Source organism: Drosophila mojavensis, unplaced genomic scaffold (genome assembly GCF_018153725.1).
Source record: "Drosophila mojavensis isolate 15081-1352.22 unplaced genomic scaffold, ASM1815372v1 contig_36, whole genome shotgun sequence".
Taxonomy (NCBI): Eukaryota; Metazoa; Arthropoda; class Insecta; order Diptera; family Drosophilidae; genus Drosophila; species Drosophila mojavensis.
This window is the reverse complement of record NW_025318858.1, coordinates 19,966,834-19,988,489: the sequence shown is the minus strand read 5'-3', so window position 1 is coordinate 19,988,489 and position 21,656 is coordinate 19,966,834. Positions and strand designations below refer to the sequence as shown.

The 21,656-nt window shown below is 36.5% G+C and overlaps 1 long non-coding RNA gene across 1 annotated transcript; it reads left to right on the top strand.

Moving 5' to 3' along the window:
* Positions 1-865: 865 nt before the first annotated feature.
* LOC26527324 lies at positions 866-2,209 on the top strand. The gene is made up of 2 exons (XR_006357156.1): positions 866-1,189; positions 1,255-2,209. It is a non-coding gene; the product is annotated as an uncharacterized LOC26527324 (long non-coding RNA).
* The last annotated feature ends 19,447 nt before the right edge of the window (positions 2,210-21,656 follow it).

Sequence of the window (21,656 nt, the reverse complement as noted above, 5' to 3'; positions counted from 1 at the left end):
ACAGGGACAAGCCCGTTTGCAGTTAGTTTGCCACTGAAGTTGGGCTTAACCCATCAGCGGCAGCAGCAGCAGCATCATAGCTCTGCCTGAGGTGCATCTGGAACCCAACTGCAGACCCCAGCCCCAACCCTAGAGCCAACACCAACCCAGCATCCAGTTCATCTTCCAACCTATACCCACCGTGTTGATTTATGTTCAGAGTTTGCGTTCATTTATCATTACACTTGAAAGCATTTCCGCTTTGTTCCTTTTATTATGTATATATGCTCATGCATAGATGACGGTGGAGCGCGGGTAGCTGCGGAAGATGAGCAAAAAGGTAATACTTTTAATGCAAGCTATGTTTCATATTTCGCTGATTGTTGTTGCTTTTTATTGCAGCTGCCAAATGGGCTGCTTATCATCAATGTAAGCGCCTGGCGCATCGCAACAAGTAAGCAAAATGCTTCAATATTAATACTCCATTATACACACTCACAATTGTGGCTTGTTTTAATTTTTATAGAGATTAAATATATATGAATTCCATGAAAAAATGCATGGTAAATCTAATTTTTTACCAGTGACTAAATAAGAGTGATACGATTTTTGATAAATATTTTTCAGCAGCTTTTTAAGCTATTGATAATTTAAAACTTTATGAATATCCATACAAAAAACTGCATTTAATTATAAAATTGATTAAATCTATATATTATGTTACGAACGATTTTTCTTGCATTTTCACATGTTTAAAGAGTTTGAACAGTTCTTCAGAAGCGCCCAGAGGTAGCCAGCAAAAAATTATTGTTTTATTTTTTTATTTATGGGCTTGATTCACTAATACTAATATTAATATTTGAAATATCCTTACAGCGCACTGCAGTATTTTCGCCTGCTGTTGAATTTAATTTCACCTGATTAAAAGCAGACTTCAAGTTTCAGAAAATCACTGCTTACAAAGCAGATCAAATCAAAACAAGTCAAAAACACTTTCTATTTAAATTCAAAATTAAACCAATTACGGCTCCAAAATTTATGCATATTTAATTTAAATATTATGCAAGAAAAGACAAAAAAAAAAAAAAAAAAAGGATGAAAATGAAAGGGCTGTCTGCTTAGAGATAATTCTCATATTTGCTTTTAATTAAAGGCAACAATTTAACGCAATTCCGTAGACAGACGAGAATTTATCATGGGCAAATTTAATGTGAGGAAAACATGAAATTTCTAATATTCATAACTAATAAATTGCCTCTGGCATTTTTGATGCAGTTCTTGGTTACATTTTGGGCCAGGTGCAAAATTAATATACGTTATCTTTGCATAAGTTGTGTGCATGTGACAAATAATTCCCACTGATTTACAGCCATGCAGCAGGCAGCAGGCGGCAGGAGGCATTTGGCATGTGGCTTGCAACATGATGCATGCAGCTACTGGGAACGCTCGGCAGGCTTAGGCAGACCCAAAATGCCAAATGCAGCTGCAATAGAATGCCCGCAGGCCTACCATACAGAGAGAGGAGAGAGACAGAGCGGCAGAGTGAGTAAGAACCGGAGCCGGAAAATTCATGGCCAAATGCGATTACCGTAAAGACGAAAATTGAATTTATGTATGTACGAACAAATAGAAGGCAAATATGTATACGGCCGAGAGCCAAGGCAACACGTTGCTTTTGATTAGTTAATTAAAATGTCGGCTTATATTTGCGAAATGAACTCAACATTTATGAATATCACATAGCAACGTATGTGCGTCATTGACATACGTCTGCACGTAAATCACAAAGCTCGACACAGATATTTAATTACCTAATTGAATAGAAAAGACTTGGTCCGTGTGCTGCCAATTTTAGAGAAAACTCGGGGAATTTCGTTGTCTCATTCTGCATTTACGTAATGCGAGTCGCTCTCTCCAATCTAAATTAAAATCAACGACCAGCTAGCATTTGCATTAATTAAACTCAACCGCTTTCGACCCAGAAAGTATTGATTGCGATCATTTCTTTTCACCGGCCAGCAGCCAAATGGACTTTTGCTATATCATATCAAAAGCTAAAAATGCAGCACGAAAAACGACGACAGCAGGAGCTGGCGAGAGCTTGAGGCACGACAGCTGGACAGGCAGATACCCAGGGAGATGAGTACTACAGTTTACTACAGTCGCAAGATGTAAGGTAAAATACAAGTGCTTAAATCAAGAAAAGTAAAACAATTATAAATTAAGTACATTTTGTTTTTCGTTTATTTATTTAATTATAATCTGTTGACTTGACTATGAATAAATTTTATTAAAGTAAATTTTTGAAAAACATGTTTAGAAACTTTTTTTTTATATATTTTTTACAGCAGATATCCAAATACAAACAATTATAAATTGATTTCAAAAAAATGTTTTTATATGGTATACAAATAAAATATATTCATTTTGTTCTATATCATATGCCACATCGCAGTCAGCCTCTATCATGCTCTTACGATTACAGGGTATTAAGAGCAAATGCTCTCAACAAGTTCATTTTCCATGCCATGTAATGGCTCAGGTAATAAACATAAAAACTAATTTCCCCCCAAAATGCCAAGAATGTTAATCAAAAGATTGTCCTGTTAGATTGCGGCATAGCAACAACAACAACATTCTGGTCTACATGTGTTGGTGTGTGTGTGTGTGTGTGTGTGTGTGTGTGTGTGTGTGTGTGTGTGTGTGTGTGTGCTGTGTGAGCGAGGGGTATATGGTAGGGTCTGTGGCTTCTATTTTGTGGTAATTTCCGTTTATGTTTTTAAATTTTTTACTCACGGCTGCGCAAACACAACTGACTGCTGATGGCTTCTGTGCGCCAACAGCATTTGCCCAGCATTTTTCCCAGCATTTTCCTAGCTACCCAGCATTTTGTCCGGCTGCCAGCAAACATGGCCAAATTGTTGTCTCTGCTCTATGTGGTTTGTTCGTATTACTCGTATTTACTATTGTCGAATTTAAATTTTTGCTAAACTGACTTTAATTAACGCATGGACTAGGGTTGGTTTAGTCCTTATTCGTCTCGAGATAGATAGGCGTAGTAGAAAATGGCAATGTGAAATCAATTTAAGTCAAGGAGAAGTTTCAATTACATTGCATTACAGTTCCATCCATTTATGATTTATTCGTTTTATTATTATATATATTTTTTTAAATTTGGAAATAATATGCAAAAGTGAGATGAGATATGAGATCTGAAATTATTGATATCTTTGCACTAAAACGAAGCTTGAGCTATAAAAATTGATTAGTTTCTTATTTTCCCGCTCTTTAGAGAATTTAGGAATTTAATCAACTTGTCGAAAAAGTTTTACAAAAATTCGAGAAACATTTTAAAATATTTTTGAATACGTTTTTGAGCAGAACTTCCAATTGTATCAGGCTTCTTAATATCTGACTACCTTATTAAATCTTCGTTCAACTAGAGAAAGTTGCGTTGTCAAATTCTTCCCAATTTTGAGACTTAAAGAAAAAACAAAAGAACAAAAGAAAATTGCATTAAGAATTAAGTTTGAGTAGCGAGCAGGCGCTAGACTTTTGCTCAATATTGAAAATAAATTCAGAAACTTAAACATTTTTAGTGTCTATGTTTTGAGCAGGCAAGAGGTGTGGGCGGCGGTTAACAAGGGGTGTGGCTGAGCTGATAAAATGCCTTGTATTTCATTTTCAGCGTTTAGTGCATTATTTTGTGCGTTCTGTGTGCGGGTGTGTGTGTGTGTGTGTGTGTGTGTGGCAGCTGGCTGCCAGGTAAAGTTAGTGTTACCTTGTTTGCCGCCAGTGAAGAAGTTTTGCAAGTTGTCGGCAGGCGCTCGTGTTGCCTAAACAGATTAAACTCTGAACACATGTGCGCCTGCAATTTTACGCGCCGTCGCTGCGCAGGCTTCCGCATCCGTTGCCGTTGCCGTTGCCGTTGCCGTTGCTGGCGTTGCTGTGGCTGGTGGTGTCGGTGGTGTTGGTCGTTCAGCCGCAGCCACTGCCAGGGGCTTCACATAACCGCCACATTAATTCCTAGTGCCAGACACCTTTCTCGTTAGCGGTTGCCGCCAACTTATTTAATTTCACAAGCAGCTCCGGCTCCAGCTCCAACTTTAACTCAGCCGCCTCAGTAGCAAGAGTTAAACAGCATTCACACTGTTAGCATTTGGTTGGCCTATTTAATTATCGAATATGCTGGCAGCAACAGTTTGTTCCACAGTTTTGCAGTTTTCAGCTCGTGGACGACATTTACTCAAAACTCGCTCACGTTCCGCCTGAGCCGGCCCGGCCATTGGGGACACCGTTCTTTTCCATTCTTTATTCTTAATTCTAGTTTTTTTTTTTTTTTTTTAAATTTATGTCCTGTGCAGGATTTGCACGCAAGGCTAACGAATGCGCATACGTGCGATCACGTAAACTCAGATAAGGTACGAACTATGCTGGATGAATTTTATCGAGATATCTCTCCAATGCTTGCTCCACCTGGCAGCCAAGTGAATTATTTAACAAGAATATAAAAGAGGAGATAGTTGATGCCAACTTTGTGAACTGCCTTCAAAAGTTGCAAAGATATCTTACAATATTCCTGCTCAAAACTTAAAACTTAAGGCATTATACTTGATAGTTAGCTTTGATTAACTCTTAGTGGAAAAAAAATTGCATAAATATTTTTTTAAATGTGAAAACTAAATGAAATATAATTTAATAGAATATATAATATACTTAATATAAAATAATAGAATTAACAGAATCTTCATCTAAATGTTGATTCATATAAGAGACAGATTGATTTCCTAGCGGTTGCTTATATGCATATGTAAGTATGTTGATATGAGAAAGCTCTCGACGCACGAGCATTTACCCCAACTTCGTTTTTGAAGCGTCGTCTTCGTCGGCAAGATCAAACCGATACGCTCTGAGAGCGAACGAGGATTATAAAAGCATTTGTATAGAGCGATTGGACAGCGAACGAAGTAGTGAGAGCATACATGTTAGCTCGCTCCCATCCACTGTTAATAGACACATCACTCGATCGTGGCGCTCATCGTGCCTTCCTCGTATATGGCAATACAGTCACTTTGAATATGAGGCTTGAAGTGGACGGTCGTTATTATTTCCGGTGCCTGATCTTTGAAGAAGCTGCGATTCGGAATTGCAATAAACGAAATATTTAATGCAATTTGATGCAATTTGCTGCAATAATCTTCGACTTGTCTTGACTTGTCTTACATGTATAAGTAATCATTAATATGTCATATTAGATTGCACCTATGAAATTCTCTCAACTGATAAAGTATATTATATATTTGTTATTTCAAGAACAGAAAACAAAACCAAATAGAATACCGAATATTGTATAATTTTTCTTGGTAATCTTATAACCATACATCATTATCGCCATCGGATTTTTCATTCTCTTGAGATGTTATACCTTTTATAAATATACATATATCGTGGGGTTATTCGAAATGCAAAACATTTCTAGCCTTGTTGATATTATAGCACCGCAGCTTTCAAGCTTCATTTATAATGAGAACTTTAAACTTTGAGTGCGACACAAAACTTCTTTATTTAAACGGAAATCGAGCTGCAGCCATGACTCTCCCTCTCCCACTCCAATTACAATTTATTTAAGTGTAATGCAAATTTAAACTGCAATATTACAAAAAGACTTACATAGGAATAGCTCGGAATTCCAGCATCGAAGGCGATTTTGACTGAAATGCCTTCGACATAATTAAACTCTGGTGTGGAATTTCATTATAAAATTCGCAGACATTTGGCCAGATGCGAAGGATTCTGGCTGATGGCTGAAGTTTTTCCACTGCAGCGACTTTAACTCGAGCTGATTTTTAATGTAGTTGTAGTGTAACATTTTTGGCATACGTTGAATTTACATTGGAATCGGCTCGTTAAGCGATAATTTTCCTTATGAAACGCAATTTGCTCAAAGGTTCAATATGCGAGTAAAAGACAGAAAGAGAGAGAGAAAGAGAGAGTGTGTCTGTGTGTGCCCGTTGACCAAGTTGATTTTTCACAATTTCCGGCCAAGCGCAGCTCTCGACTGGGCGGAAACGTAATTTGGCTTTTGGCCATTATTTTCGGCACTGACCACAAAGCCAAAGTCCGCTGCAGCTGCCTGCAGGAGCGAAGGGAGCGAGCGGTATGGTTGGCCGACCAAAGAGCGGTATAACGACGGCTTGGCGCCTCATCATAATCGAAGCCACGAAATTGAAGTACTGCGGCACACAATGCGGTTTCCGCTGACTGCTGATTGGCTTCCGTTTCCGCTAATTTTTGAAAGTCGACATCGATTCACGGCCCACATTGTTTTTGCCATACACAACAGCTACTGTTCTTATTATCCTGGCAGGCAGGCAATAAAGGACTACCAGCTTAGTTGATTACACAGTCCGTTCAATGCCCAATCAGCTAGCAACTTACACCCGACTGAGAATTGTAGCAAAAGTAATGCAGCAGAGCAGTAGAAACTTTCTCACACTATGCACGAAGTGGAAGCTGAACTAACCTCGTGTATAGACAGATTTGAGCTGAAGATACTGTTATGTAACTACAGTAGAATCCAACTAACACGAATTTATAAATATCTCAAGCTAATTATTTTATGCCAAACTCTAATAGAATTATATTTTTCTAGAATTTCTATTTGCGAAGTTCCCAATATAGCTAAAAATTTTAGCTGCTAAATTGAGCCAGAAATGAGAATAAATTCAAGCTCTACTCGAAGGAATCGTTGCGTTTCATATCTATCCGTTCGGTTGGGTCATTTTATTTATTCATATCAAAAATGTATTTCCAAATAGAAATTTAAAACCTTATGACTCGGAAGACGAAGGAAGAAATGAAGAATATATATATGTATATACATTTATATATAAATATTTTATGGCGAAAATATTGCAGCTGGAAAAGGGACAATATATGTAGATACATTTAGCCAAACTGACCCCATGCCCGGGCACACAGCTGGGTCAAGCTCGGACCTGGGCTAAATCTAGACGGCTTCACGAACCGACCGCCTCAAACACACACACACTTGAAGTCTAAACTCGGCGCACCGCCTCTTATTTTCATTTTATTTTCTTCGGTTTTTTTTATTTTTTCTGTTCGCCTTTCTTTCTTTAAATTGTGTAACAAATTGTTCCCCGAGGACGAATTTGGATTAAGTAAAAAAAGGGTTTATTTACGATGCCATACATAACATGGAGCCCCATCGACCGGCGCATGGCCTGTCTGCTGGGCTGCGCTGTGCCTTAGCCCGAACTGGCCTTCACTCAATGGTTTCTCCTCTTCTTTTTTGTTGTACCACCGGCCCTTTCTTATTTTATTTTTCCCCCTTTTTTATTACGTGCCCAATACTCAATTTGGGGCATATTTAAATTCATCGTCTATTGACGGCAGCCGGCGGGCATTTCGTATGCACATGAAATGCGAAAGTTGGCAGCGTTTCGGTTAGATCTATTGAGTGGTTATTTGAACTGAACTTTGAGGTTGAATTCGCTTCATTTTTATGTTATTTATATGTGTGCGGCTGGCGCCTCAGACCCAGACCGAAACAAGACCAACGTGTTGAAGCGAAATGAAATACAAGCTAACCAAAAGGCCAATTTGCCTGGCCAATATTATACAACATAAATTTCACAAGCACACACACACACATTATATAAATATACATAAACTTCTATTTATACATCTTGTGTAGGTAAAAACTTGTTTACCAAAACGCTTAACTGCCTTTTCCTACACTGCCACGTCAGATATTTGCCCCGATAATCAAGTGAGAGAGAGTGTAGGGGGCAGTTGAGTAGAGATGCGCGACCCGGCGGCATCTTGATAATATTTCGATTTATACCCACGCGCTTTCCAGCGACCAGTTTCTGGTATTCGTTGTCATTGTTTTTAGCAAAACAGTTTTAACTTTTTGCCACACAACCGAAACTGTCAAACAGCGTAAACTTCAAACTGAAACGAGTCGGAACTGATGGCACCTGAGCTCCCAGTTGAGCGCCACGAGCCACCACCTATCCGAGAGCTGTAAGCTGGTCCGCCCTCCCCTGCTACCGGGTTCATTTAGTAGGGCTGTCAAGGCTTTTGCGCTCAATTTGGCAGACAACAACGCAATCATTGCGAATAAGTTTTCAACTGTGACGTCAGCAAACGTTCAACCACATTGACAGCGTATCCTAATATAGTTATTACGGGTTAAATAGATATAGTTATGGATACAGATACAGATACAGATACAGATACAGATACAGATACAGATACAGATACAGATACAGATACAGATACAGATACAGATACAGATACAGATACAGATACAGATACAGATACAGATACAGATACAGATACAGATACAGATACAGATACAGATACAGATACAGATACAGATACAGATACAGATACAGATACAGATACAGATACAGATACAGATACAGATACAGATACAGATACAGATACAGATACAGATACAGATACAGATACAGATACAGATACAGATACAGATACAGATACAGATACAGATACAGATACAGATACAGATACAGATACAGATACAGATACAGATACAGATACAGATACAGATACAGATACAGATACAGATACAGATACAGATACAGATACAGATACAGATACAGATACAGATACAGATACAGATACAGATACAGATACAGATACAGATACAGATACAGATACAGATACAGATACAGATACAGATACAGATACAGATACAGATACAGATACAGATACAGATACAGATACAGATACAGATACAAATACAGATACAGATACAGATCAATTTAATTGGTTTTGTTTTCAAGGTCATGCTCACTGCTACGACCGGTGAATCTCCGACTTAACTTTTAAATGACAACAACAATACGGATGTACTTGCTTATTTTTCCTGTACTTCTGTACTGTATTATATTAAATTTTCTAGAATTTTTCAATGAAATATGTAATCTCTGATCATTAAAATAATAATACAATAATGCAAGCAAATTTTAAATGTAACATTTTTATCTTGGAGTGCCCCAGATAATGAGAGTTTTTCTATTATTCTATTACTTTCTATTTTATAACTATTTAAAAAAAATTTAATTTCTTTCTATTTTACATATATGTACTACGTTAGTACTAAGAACTTAGTTAATACTTATGTCCTTCACCCTTTGATTCTACTCTTCAATAACAACTTCTTCCAGTGATATCTTTATTATTCCAATTAAAAATGCATGTGCACTTAAATAATTATGAAATACACAAACGAAGCCAATTAGCTGAGCTGAGCGGAAATTAAAAAGACAAAAAAGGTAGAAGAACAACCTTTAACGAGTTTTTGATCAAGCCGTGTACTCTACAGCCCCACTCTCCGCTGCTCACCTGCCTTACTTGCCTTACCCTTCTGTTTGACTCCCCACCTATTTGGCTTGGCAATTAGCATGCTCCTGTGCACCTTGTGCAGCCAGTTGAGGCCACATTCGCAATACCATTGAACCGCAATGGAGGCACATAAAGCGCGCATTGAAAATTAATTGCGGCTCTCTGGCTGAGTGTGAGGGTGTGTATTGAGATCTGAGGCAGTGTGTGTGTGAGTGTGTGCTCCATGTGCAAATGTGAGTGCGTGAGTGCTGTACCACTTGAGCGCCGTCAACCGCCTTTTCGCATTGATGATGATGCCGAAGCTGACGATGATGCCAAAACAGGCAGCGGAGCTGCCAACGGGTGCCAGCAGCGTGGCAGGCATTCGTCCCAAACCGGCTTCGCGGTTTGCCTTTTATGAAAAATTAATTTGCTTTTTGTGTTCAGCAATAATATTTTACTTGTTCTTTCATTTTTCTGTTGCGCTGCCGCTGCACCCCACCCCACCCCTTGAATATGCTGCCAATCAGAGCGTATGATTAATTTTTCGTCGCAGTGCGCACCAAAATCAGTTTAATTTGTAAGTCTATGCGTGTGTGTGTGTATGGATGTACATATGTGTATATTATATGTTCTTTTTTGTAAAAAGTTGAAATGTCTTAAACTTAAGACTTAACATTTGCTTTGTAAGTGGGTTCTTGAATGCTAATTATATAAAAAAAAATTGTAATACTATCAAATCAATTGTTTTAACACTGTTTGCGCTTAAGTTTTTCAAATTCAGCTCAAATATAAACTTCATATTAATAGGAAATATACACCAGCGTTAAAGCTAGTTATAGAGCTCAATCCCTAAACTACTTTAGACGCGCATGCCTGTTACATTGATACTCTGTAGGTATTCTATGTTCAGCACTGATATGCTTTCTGGAAATATAGTTTCATATATATAAAAAAATATATATATATATTTCATTTATATACATTTTTATTTTGGTATGTTTGAGTATCATAGAATATGATTTTAATTATTTGTATTATATTAATATTATATATTTTATAAATATGTGTGAATAACAAAAACTAAAAAACTAAAATGATTTAATTATAGAAATATTTTTACCTATGCATAAATATTTTTTGTTTACTAAATTGTAAATTGTTAATGTTTATTTATTGCCAATGCTTATATAGGTCATAGAGCATCTTACTGGCTATAAATATATAATACATAGAAGAACCATAGTTTACATACTTATATATATTTGGAATTTCTTAGACATTGTTTGAGCATATAAGAAAAGGCCTTTTAGACATTACAAATTCAAAATTTCCCATATAGAAATATGAACTTGAGGTGAAATTCTCCTCTCTAGCTCCATGTTTGCTTTAAGCTCAAGCTCAACAGTCAATCAATGTGTTTCGGGCAAAAGCTGTTTATGCCCGCTATTCTCGAATCACTTTCCTACAGGGTATTTAGCCGAGGTAGCAGCAGCTTGAGCTTGAGCACCACCAGCAACACTTTCCATGGTCATGCACAGTTATTTGACAGCAGACAGCAGACAATGCATATTTTTGTGCAATGCCGCAACGAGGACAACAACTTGGTGGCAACTTCTTCGTGCTAAAGTTTTGTAAAATGCCGCCGCGTTTGCTAGCTTCTTCTTCTTCACTTTGCTGTTGCTGTTGTTGCTGCTGTTGCTGCTGCTGCTGCTGTCTTGCGAAGAGTTTTGCGCGCGCGCACACATTTCACATTAGAAAAACCACAAAATTATGCAACACAATATGAAATGCATTTGAGAGACAAGTGAATCTTGTCAAGTGCCACAGTGGCAAGCACGAAACGACTCCGGCTCCGGTTCCGGCCCAGCACAGCAGACATCAGACAGCAGACAGCAGCGGACTAGCACTAGCTGTAGGACTATGGCTCCAGCGTCAGAGCAGAACACTTGAGTTGGCGCTTTAATCAAAAGTCAAATATTTCATGCAATGCGACAAGCATTCGTGAATGGCTGTCTGTATGGGTGTGTGTGGTTGAGCGGATGGGGTGCGGTGGGGGTGGTGCATCTGCTTTAACAGCAGGCAGCTGCTGTCAGCATACAAATGCAATGCTGCTAACCCCACACAATAGATGCCAACGAAGACGACGACGACGACGACGAAGACGGCGTCGACGACATTCACCCCGCCTACAAATTTGAGTGGCTGAAAAATCTGGAAAACGGGATGCAGTGGCTCGGCAGCTGCCTCGCATGCCTGTGCACTTGCAGCCACTTTGAATTCGGATGGCAATGGGCCGCGCTGCGCTGCTTCGCATGGCTCTTTCATGGAAATTACATTTTTGCATTCTGACGTCGCTGCTACTCAAGTAAATGCAAATATTTCTCATTTCTCTTACAATACAAAAAAAAAAAAGAAGAAGAATACAAAACAAAATAAAAAAAAAAACTTATAAGAAGCAAGAAATTGTCAAATGTATTCAAAATGTGCGCCGCATGCGAAATCTTTTTGAATATTTATATACACACACAGATAAGCCCACCCATACACACACGCATACGCACACCCTCTCGCACACACACGCATTTCATTTAAATTCCAGAGCAAATGATTTTCTTGCGAATGCTGGGATTACAGCAACAAAAACATTTCATGGGCAACAAATTGGTTTAAGCTTGACTCGCAATTATTTAGCGCAGTCAAACACAAAATTGCATTTGGATTTAATATAAATACATTTTCCTTACCGAATCAGTTACAATTAACAAAAGATTTTTATTCAATTATTGCAATTATTGAGGAGATTCAAACTTTAAGCAGAAATATAAACAATTAAATCTGCCAAATGAATGCATATAAATAATTTTAAGAAAATATATGAAAAGTGAATATTTGCTGGATGATAAGCGAAGCATGAGGTTGTTTTATTTATGAGAAAGCTTTGGCGGCAGTAATATTTATTCAGGACCAGAATATTTAATTGAATTTAATAATCATAAAGTCAAATTAACTTAAGAGAATAAATAAATCGAAAAAAAAATCTATGTATCTATAAGAAATTAGTTCTTAATAATGCCTGATAGTTTTAATTTCTATGTAAATCGAAAAAAACAAAAAAAACAGGATTCTCTTGTATAATGTTTTGTAAGTGACATGCCACTGACATTGAACAGAGGGCATACGTGTTTTTGTATACCCTGTACCCATTGAAAATGGAATAGCAGCTGTGTTGTGGATATTCGTAGGCTCCATATTCATAAACTTCAACTGCTATGCTAGCACAGATTACAGCTAAAACTTAACCTTCGCTGAGCACCGCCGCTCTGCATTACAATTTATGTTCCAAATTCATACTTGCACTGCTCTCATAACTGATCCACGTAACACCAGCCGCATTGGCCTAATCTAATCTGCATCAGCTTAGCCGTAAATTCCGCTTAATATAGCTTAAATTTGTTCGCTCTTTTTTCGTACAATTGTGGCAATGCTGTGTGCAGTGTGCTGTGTGAGGCCTGCATACAATGCCGAGGCAATTAATTACCAATGCATTTATAATTCAAATTGTGGCTTTGGCTGAGCTGCTTTTGTGTGCAGTTCATAGAGAATTTTAAATGTTTTTTCTTTCTATTTTAATTAAACTAATTGTGCTAAAAACGTGGCCACAAAAATTGAACTCATAATGAAAGATGAAAAATAACAATAGAACAACAGAAAAATATATTTATAAAACTATATATTAAAAAATTAATATTATTTTCTATATTTTCTTAATGCAATTATAACAACACACACTGTTGCATTAGATGTATTACATACACACACGCGCGATTTATGCGTGCACGCGGCGTATGCGTAATGCCATTAAGTATACGCTTTTAAATAATAAAAGGGTTTCGGTCATAAAAAAATTTAAGAAGATACCTAAAACCGTTGACGCACTTCATTTACGTTTTTACGGCCGAATTTTATTGTTTTTTTGTCTTAAACCTTTTCTTCTTTCATTTTAATGCTAAAAGCTGCCATTAGCCAAGCTTAGTTCTTGAAATGAATTTTTTATGGCGAAAGCGTTCCATTGTCATCAAATAGCATAATTAGCATAATTTAAAATATGAAATTTCCACAATCTGGCTTTTTGCGTATTATTTAAAAATTTTAAAATATTTATTCTTTCTGTATGCGAAATTCTATATAATTTAATTCAAAAGTTACATGACTCGAAATCTGAATGATACTTCATTTAAAACTCAATTTATGATTATTTCGACACAATTTTAATTTCGTAATTGATTTATGCATTTCATTTCGCTGCTTATCACCGGCCACAAGAGTGACAATCAAAGCAGGTAAATATGTACATATGTACAGAGGGAGATAGAAAAACGAGAGTGGGGAGGGGTGGGGAAAGAGAGAGAGAGAGAGAGAGAGTCTGTGTTGCATACAAATTGAATGCACTTTATTGTGTAAAAATGGCTAAATGGCTTAATATATAAAGATAGGTGTTTTTTAAAAACACTCACGCTAACTAACAGTTCTTTTCAAATACTGCATTCGATACGAAGCAAAGGATCTGTTATGCTATAAGAATCAGTAGTATATATATATATTGATGCTATATATTAACTATTACAATTAATTAATATGCTAAATATGAAATATAATAATATATCGAGTATTTCCCAGAAAGTGAAAGTCGCTCGCATAATATTTGAAATTGTATACTTTTGAAGTTTAATAAACGATCATAAATAATAATTTTAAAAAAAGTGAAAACCCAAACTTAAAAAATAAACATTGTTTTAATGCATTTGACAATTTTTTTATTAAAAAAAAAAAAAAATAAATAAAATAACAAAAATTAAACAGTGTAACTACAAGTCGCGCATGCTCAGAGCTGGTTTGAAAGGAAGAAAAAGATTTACATAGATAATTTCTGTAATATTTAAGTGCTCATCTTATGTTCAGGCTTCTGCCTGATTATATATATAAAATCGCACTCTTCTACCGCACTAAACCAATTACAGGATAGCAGCTAGTCGATCACGTCCAACTTCGACTTCCATTTAAAGCTGTTTGGCTTTTATGGGCTTTGTTGCTGCTGGAAAATAAACAGTTGCGTTTTTCATATGATTAAATGTTGAATGGGCAGCAGAGATGCTGAATTACAAACTGATTAAAAATGTATGCAAATGTGTGCGTAATTAAATAAATTAATTAAGCGCCGCCAGCGCTGGGCAGTCACAAGTGTCCGATGGTAGGGCAGCAGGACACCCCTCTCAGTCACTTGACAACCAACCAACAAACAACAGCAACAGCAGCAACAGAAATGGCCACAACTGAAATAACAAAGCAGATGTTTTAAAAAGCAAATTGAAATTGTTCGCCATTTGTATCAGGACTTTACAGTAGTAGTAGTTGTTGTTGTTGTTGTTGTTGCTGTAATTGTGCAGTTTATTTTACCATTTCCCATTCAAGTGCAAATTAAATGCATAGCAACGGCAACAGCAACAGCGACAGCAACATCGACGACCTTTGTCCTTTGACACGCCACAGCAGCTGCAGTTCATTTAACCCTCGGGGACAACTCACAGTTCACTTCGCCCTCGCACTTCACTTTACGCTCTTGTCGAGTCATCAATGTCACATAATTGTTACCGGATAGCCCCCGGCCATCACTATAGTTGTTGCTATCCTTTAACTAAATCCACTTGCTCCTGCATTACCCATCCTCCTAACGATTCAAGCCAAATTTCAATTGTAGTTCGGCATTGGGATTTACGACTTTTTATTTATGATATTTTGCTACATTATTTATTATATTTTTGCCAAACACCAAAACCAAAATTTATTGCACAACAATTCCAATTGCAATAAGCCAGCAAATATTGAAATGAAAAAAGACTGTAGCTCCAAAAAAAAAAAAAGGGTCATCTATAAAAAAAATAAAAATAAAAATAAATAAATAAGAAAATTAATAAATAAAAGCATTTATTTTTTAATTTTAAAAATTTAGGTTTAAATAAAAAATAAACTTAAAATGACGTAATTATCTTTGATGAACTAGAATTGCTAACAAATTCTTAGTTATTCTTTTACTTATTTTTATCTCATTATATATCCTATAATATGTATTTTATTAATATTGTCATTTGTAAATTTTTTATTTATTTTTTATTATAAAAATAATATAATGTATTTTATTATATATCATAGCAAAATATAAATCTTTCTATTTCCTTATATATCCTATAATATATATATTATTTAATGTTCTCTCTCATCTTTCAACACCTACAAATATGTCTCAAAAATATAAATATTAAACGAAGTCATTTCTACTTTTCCATTTTTACAGCCAAGCACATAAATATGTATCTTAGGTAATAATCTAGAAATTATAATGTAAATCATGCTGTTAACATTAGCGCATCTTTGTCTGCTTACAAACGCGACATTGCTAAGGCTGCAATTGCTGTCCAAACCCCGCAACGAAAACTCTTATACAGCCACCCTTGCTGCAAAACATCAACCCCCGCGATGCCACTTCAGCCCGCTGCTCAGCAACGTTTACATTCCACACGGCAACAATTTTGTCGCTTTGCTTCTGGCCTATGTTACGAGCAGCTGTGGTGGCTAAACTCGTTTGAATCTGAGCTGCTAACCGTCTGTGGAGACTTTTAACAGAGGCTGTTATTAACAGACGCTGTTAACAGACATTGCCGTTGCATACAATTGGGGTGGCTGCTGATGGAGGAATGAGTTGAGTAGAGGTTTATTTTTTTAATGGATAAAGATGTTAAATAGATATATTTATTTTCCGAATATAGTTTTATGTTTATTATTATATATTTATTATAAAATTACTTTAAAAATATTTAGACAAGTAAACCTTTGGTATTGGTTTTATTGAATGCAATAAATTGTTACTTTAAGCCTAATGTCAAAGCTTGACAAACTGGTTTAGTTGCATATGAGGCTGCATGCATAACCGATTTCGACAATTATCTGTCTGACATTTTAATGGGCAGCAGCAGCATTTGAATCAATATGCACAGGGCACCACACATTTTGATTAAGTAAAGGCTGGAAAATGCTTGAATATTCGATGCAAAACAAGTTCGAAAGTCTGGCCAGCAGAAAACCAAACCCAAACATCGTGCTCATCATCAAATTGGATTGACATGTGAGATTCGGCTTGCATTTTGTCAGGCCAGTTCTTAGCATAAATGTGTGTGTGTGTTTATATGTGTGTCTGGGTGTTTGTGTCTAGTCATGTGCATGATTCATGTTCCCGAAGCCATGTGAACGAACTTCGGCCGCAATAAATTCTAAATTGAACTAACCTATAGAGCACACATCACTTACATTTCCAGACAGCCCTTTGAGTCAACACACAGCTAAATGTTTGCGTGTGTGTGTGTGTGCATCCCTGGTGATTGTAAGTTCAGATTGCATTGCGTTTATTTGCAAACACTTCACTACTAAAGTCAATCAACTCAATAAATTATTTTTAAAGTAACCAAAGCAGCTTTGGCAACAAAAAAAAAAAAAAAAAAAAAAAAAAAAAAAAACATTTCAAAAATTTACAGTTTGCAAACACATGTATAGATTATATGCAGAATTACACTGTGCAATAATAATGGAAACTAAAAAAATGTTGGTAACAAAAAATCATAAAAGTTTATATATTTATTCACATATAATTTTATTTAAAACCAATCTGGAGAATAAAACTTATTTATTATTTTTTATTTGGCTTTTTTTTCCAAGCTTTGCATGATGATAAAGAAAAAATGTGTTACAAAAAATATAAACAAATTTTTTCTTAATTTATTTTTTGTACGTATTTTAAGTGTATAGCTGAAAGTTCTCTTTTGCGTTAGCTTTTAATCTATACACAAAACATTATAAAATTAATACTTTTGTTCCATCAATTACATAAATATAAATATAATTTTATTATGTATACAAAATTGCAATTTCAGCCCAATCAAAACATTCTTGTAATTTATTTTCTTATTTAGTTTCGATTCATGCCCCACGAGCAACGCTGGAGCCAATCTCTCGTAGACAGAAATATACGTATTTCAATTGTGTTTGAGATGGTATAAGTACTTTGATATATGTATATTCAATTAATATGTGCAACATGACAATTGGAGAGGCGGAGGTGGAGGCGGGGTGTGTACCGTGGGGCAATGCTTCAGTTGTGAAATTAGCCAAATTATTGGAGTAAACAGGGCGAGTCGACAAGTCGTCTTGTTTGCGCTTAAAATTTAATTTCACGCACAATTGAGTTCATGCATAATTTTGACCGGGGTGATAAATTATTGCTGTTATTGCACACGGAGGCAGACGCACGCACAGAACAAGAAACAGACCCCAGAATCGACCGCAGGCAGACCCGGCCGGGCAACCGGCGCCCGAGCTGGGACTGCAATATAATAACCCCACCTAACGGCGCCTACCACCCTAGCCCCATCTGCTGCAGTCCTGCTGCACTCGGAGCATCGTACAGTGGGGCAGATGCATACTGAAATTGATGAAATAATTGTAGACCAATAATGTTGACTGTATATATGTATTTGCTCTTTCTTTTTCGATTCTATCTTCGATATGCCAGCATCTTCATTTATTTATTTTCTCTCTGCCCACTTTCCTCTTTTTTGTAATCGTTTATCTTGTTTTCTTAACTCTTCTTTAACCGTATGTCTTCTTCCTACCTAATGTTTCTTTACCCATTTGCTTTATTTCCTCATCTTTCTTCTGCTTTTTTTTCGTGGATCTGTTACTTTTTATTTTTCTTTTCCGCCTGGTGTCTTTTATTTACTATCTTCTCTGTTCTTCGGATTCATTTTTTCTCTCTTCTACTTTCTAAGATCTTCTCTCTTCTGTTTTTCAACCATTCTCTTTCTAGTTTCTTCTCTTCTCACTGCCTTCTTCACTCTCAAACTTTGGTATTATTTTTACATTTAAAAAAGCCAAAAACTCCCACTGTGCGTCGTGGTTCCTGTCGCCTGTCGCCTGTGCGGCTGGTCGTTTGCTGCGTTCATTAATTCGCTGCCATAAAATAGCCTGCGGGAGGGGTAGCATATTTTGCTTTGCTTGCATTTGCATACTTTCAGGGAGTAGGCACCTGTTACCGCGGCCAGGACGTGGTGCTCGTCCTGGTGCCAGCCGCAGTTCAAACTCCGCATACGCCTACAACACATGTCTGCTCATAATTAATGTGTAAATTGTAAAGCTGCGCTCGCCTTCCTGGTCGTCCTCGCCTTCGCTGTGGCCGTGTACAACCAGCGCGACAACAAGTGAGCGGACGAGCCGAGCAGTTGGGGGGGCAGGGCCTGTAGGCAGCCCTATTCTAGTTAATACAAAAACAACAACAACAACAACATCAATAAACGACTCTGACCCGGTACATGCTGGGCCAAAATGCGTTTTGACGTTGCGCAAAGCTTAATTGCATTTGGCTCCACGCTCCATGGCCAGATCGGTGCACCTGGACGCAGGTGGGCTAAAGCGATTTGGCGCATGGACAACGACAATTTATTTATGCTTTCCACGAGCTTAAATTGTTTTACCTTGACTACGAGAAATTAATGAACTTGTAAATCAACAACAATTTCATATTAAATTAACGAAGAAAGATAGAGAATCTAAGTCGAGGGATGAATACATATAATGCATATAGGTATGTTAATACAGTTGCGTTCATAAAAATAGTAGCACTGGAATGAGTTCTTGATAAATAATAGTCAATAAAACTAAGGCTTACGCAGAATATACTACTAAATAATATATTAAGCAAAAATCATAAACAAATATTAATATTCAAATATATCTCTTAACACCGCAATTATATAATTTGCAAAAAAATTTTCTTGGCGAAAAGGATTAAAAATAATACTAAAAATAAATTTATATTTAATAAAAAAAAAAATACTCTACAGATTGATGCTCTCGGGCAAGTAATATTTATTGATAGATTTGACAGCTTACGGGATGAAAATATATATACAATATATATAATGATTTATATGTTCATTTTCTCAATATACATTTTCCAGCAAATTTCGCTCCAAATCTTTCCAACATTTATTTTAAAAGGAAGTCAAAAGCAAAAGCAGAAAAACTAAATTTTTATTTCACTTATTTTTTGCCAACTATCCATTTCTTTGTTTAGTCATATCCGTTTAATTTATTTTTTTTTTTTATAATTTCAAGAGTCTTTGTTATGCGCATCTTTTCACTTAAAATGTATGCTTTAGCTGTTGACTTTTTGACCTGAACGCAGGGACAAGTTCTGTTTAAGGTTGACGGAATGCGCGTAATTCTTTTGATTTGGCAGCACAATTCCGAACAATTGCTGGCGTCCTGCCGCTGCACTGGACTGGAACTAAAGCCGCTGCCATTAGTGAGATTAAAACTATGACCAAGTCACTGGAAGGAGACACTGAGTGAGACAGAGAGAGAGAGAGAGAGAGAGTGGTGCACTCTAGTGGCACTGAGGCATTGCTTTGTTTTAGCTTGAACAATGGGCATATCTCTCGTAATGACGCAATGCGTACTCATATACATTGTGCTCTACAGCACAATTGCCACAGTGCTGCCTGACTACATATATATATATACATATGTATATGTATATGAACTATGCAGTATGAGATATATTGCTGTGCGATGCAGGCAACCATAACACAGAGCATTTGACACAAATGCAACGAACAGTGCACTCAGAATGGAGTACTCATTGGAGCTGCTGGCCGGGGTCGGTGGATTTACAATTTGTTGTGTCTCTAATCTAGCTTTGATGCCTCGACAGTCATTCATACAATTTAGCAGTATATAAAATACAGTTCAATTTGTTTAATTCAGCATATTGTCTCATCTCCACATATCATGGAACAGCCAGCCAGGACAGTTGCCGTTGCAGTTGCTCTGGCAGTTCTGTAATTGACAGTTGAAATGCGAAAATCCCATTTGACATAAGCTGGCATTGGACAAGCGTAATTTGTACTTAGTATGCCAAATACAATAATTCAAATTACACAAGCAGCCATTAATTGTCATCACAACAATGCTGATAATGCGGGCGAGGTTGAATCAAATTTAATGTCCACCCTAATCCAGTCAAAAACTCTGACTGCAATTGCGTAAATGCAAAATTTGAAACTGATTCGCCTCACCAAATTTATCTCAGCATATTCAGCGCTTACTATTTTAATCAAATTAAGCGCGTTGCGTCTACTTAAGCTCATTAAAAGCTTAATTTTGATGCTCTAAACCAATTAAACACAGTCTGGGCAATTGATTAATCTAATGGGTTTGTCAAAGGATTTAATTGGCAGTGAAAACAATTTTTGTTTGCGATTTTCAATGGTGTTCTTTTTTTAATTTTATTTTATTAGTCAAATTTATTTTGAGTCTAGTGTTTAATTCGTAGATAATTCTCCTGTATTTTTATTTTTATTTTTTTTATTGTAATTAACTTAAACTAAAAGTTAGTTTTGAAATCTCATAAACACTTTTAAATCATAATCGTAATCTGCCTCATACAAAATTAAAATCTGAATCATGAATGTCTTAAGTTAATAAAGTTAACTTAAAAAAAAAATATATATATATATATATTTATGTATAATATAGAATTATTAATATATTCAAATTCGATTAAGTTTGCATTTTTGAAAAATTCAAATTAAATTTTCAGCGCTTTACCACCAAAAGTTTCCTTGCACAACATCAAGCACTTGAGATCCTTTCTTGTGGTGGGCGTATTTTTATGCAAGTGGGCGGAGTAGCTGCGCGAAGAAGAAGTAGAAGCAGAAGAAGAGAAATGTGTGCATTGCGCGGTTACAAATTGCTTTGGTTGACTTTGTTGTGGCTTTTGGCCAAGTTGGCTTACTCCTAACTTATTACCTGATTCAATTTGATTACGTATACGTAAAGGGCAAGGCGCCGCATGAGTTATGAATCAAATTTAAGTTCCATTTTGCGTTTGACATTGCCAAAACAGTTACACATATTTTATTATATATGTTTTCCTTATTTTTGGCATTTCCCCACCTAGCACCAGCACAATCAAATGACGCTCATATATCTTGGGGGAAATACGCGAAGTAAGTCACCAATAAATGGCTATGGCTATGGCTAGGCTGGCAGCGATGGGCTGTGCGCTGTGCGCTGTGGGCGGTACTGACTGAAGAAATTGGTTGAAATTGTTTGGCTTGAGCATTGTGCATTTGTTTGCCAGGCAATATGGTCGCCAGCAGTTTTATTAAATTCTTACAAAGGCTTCTCCTTCG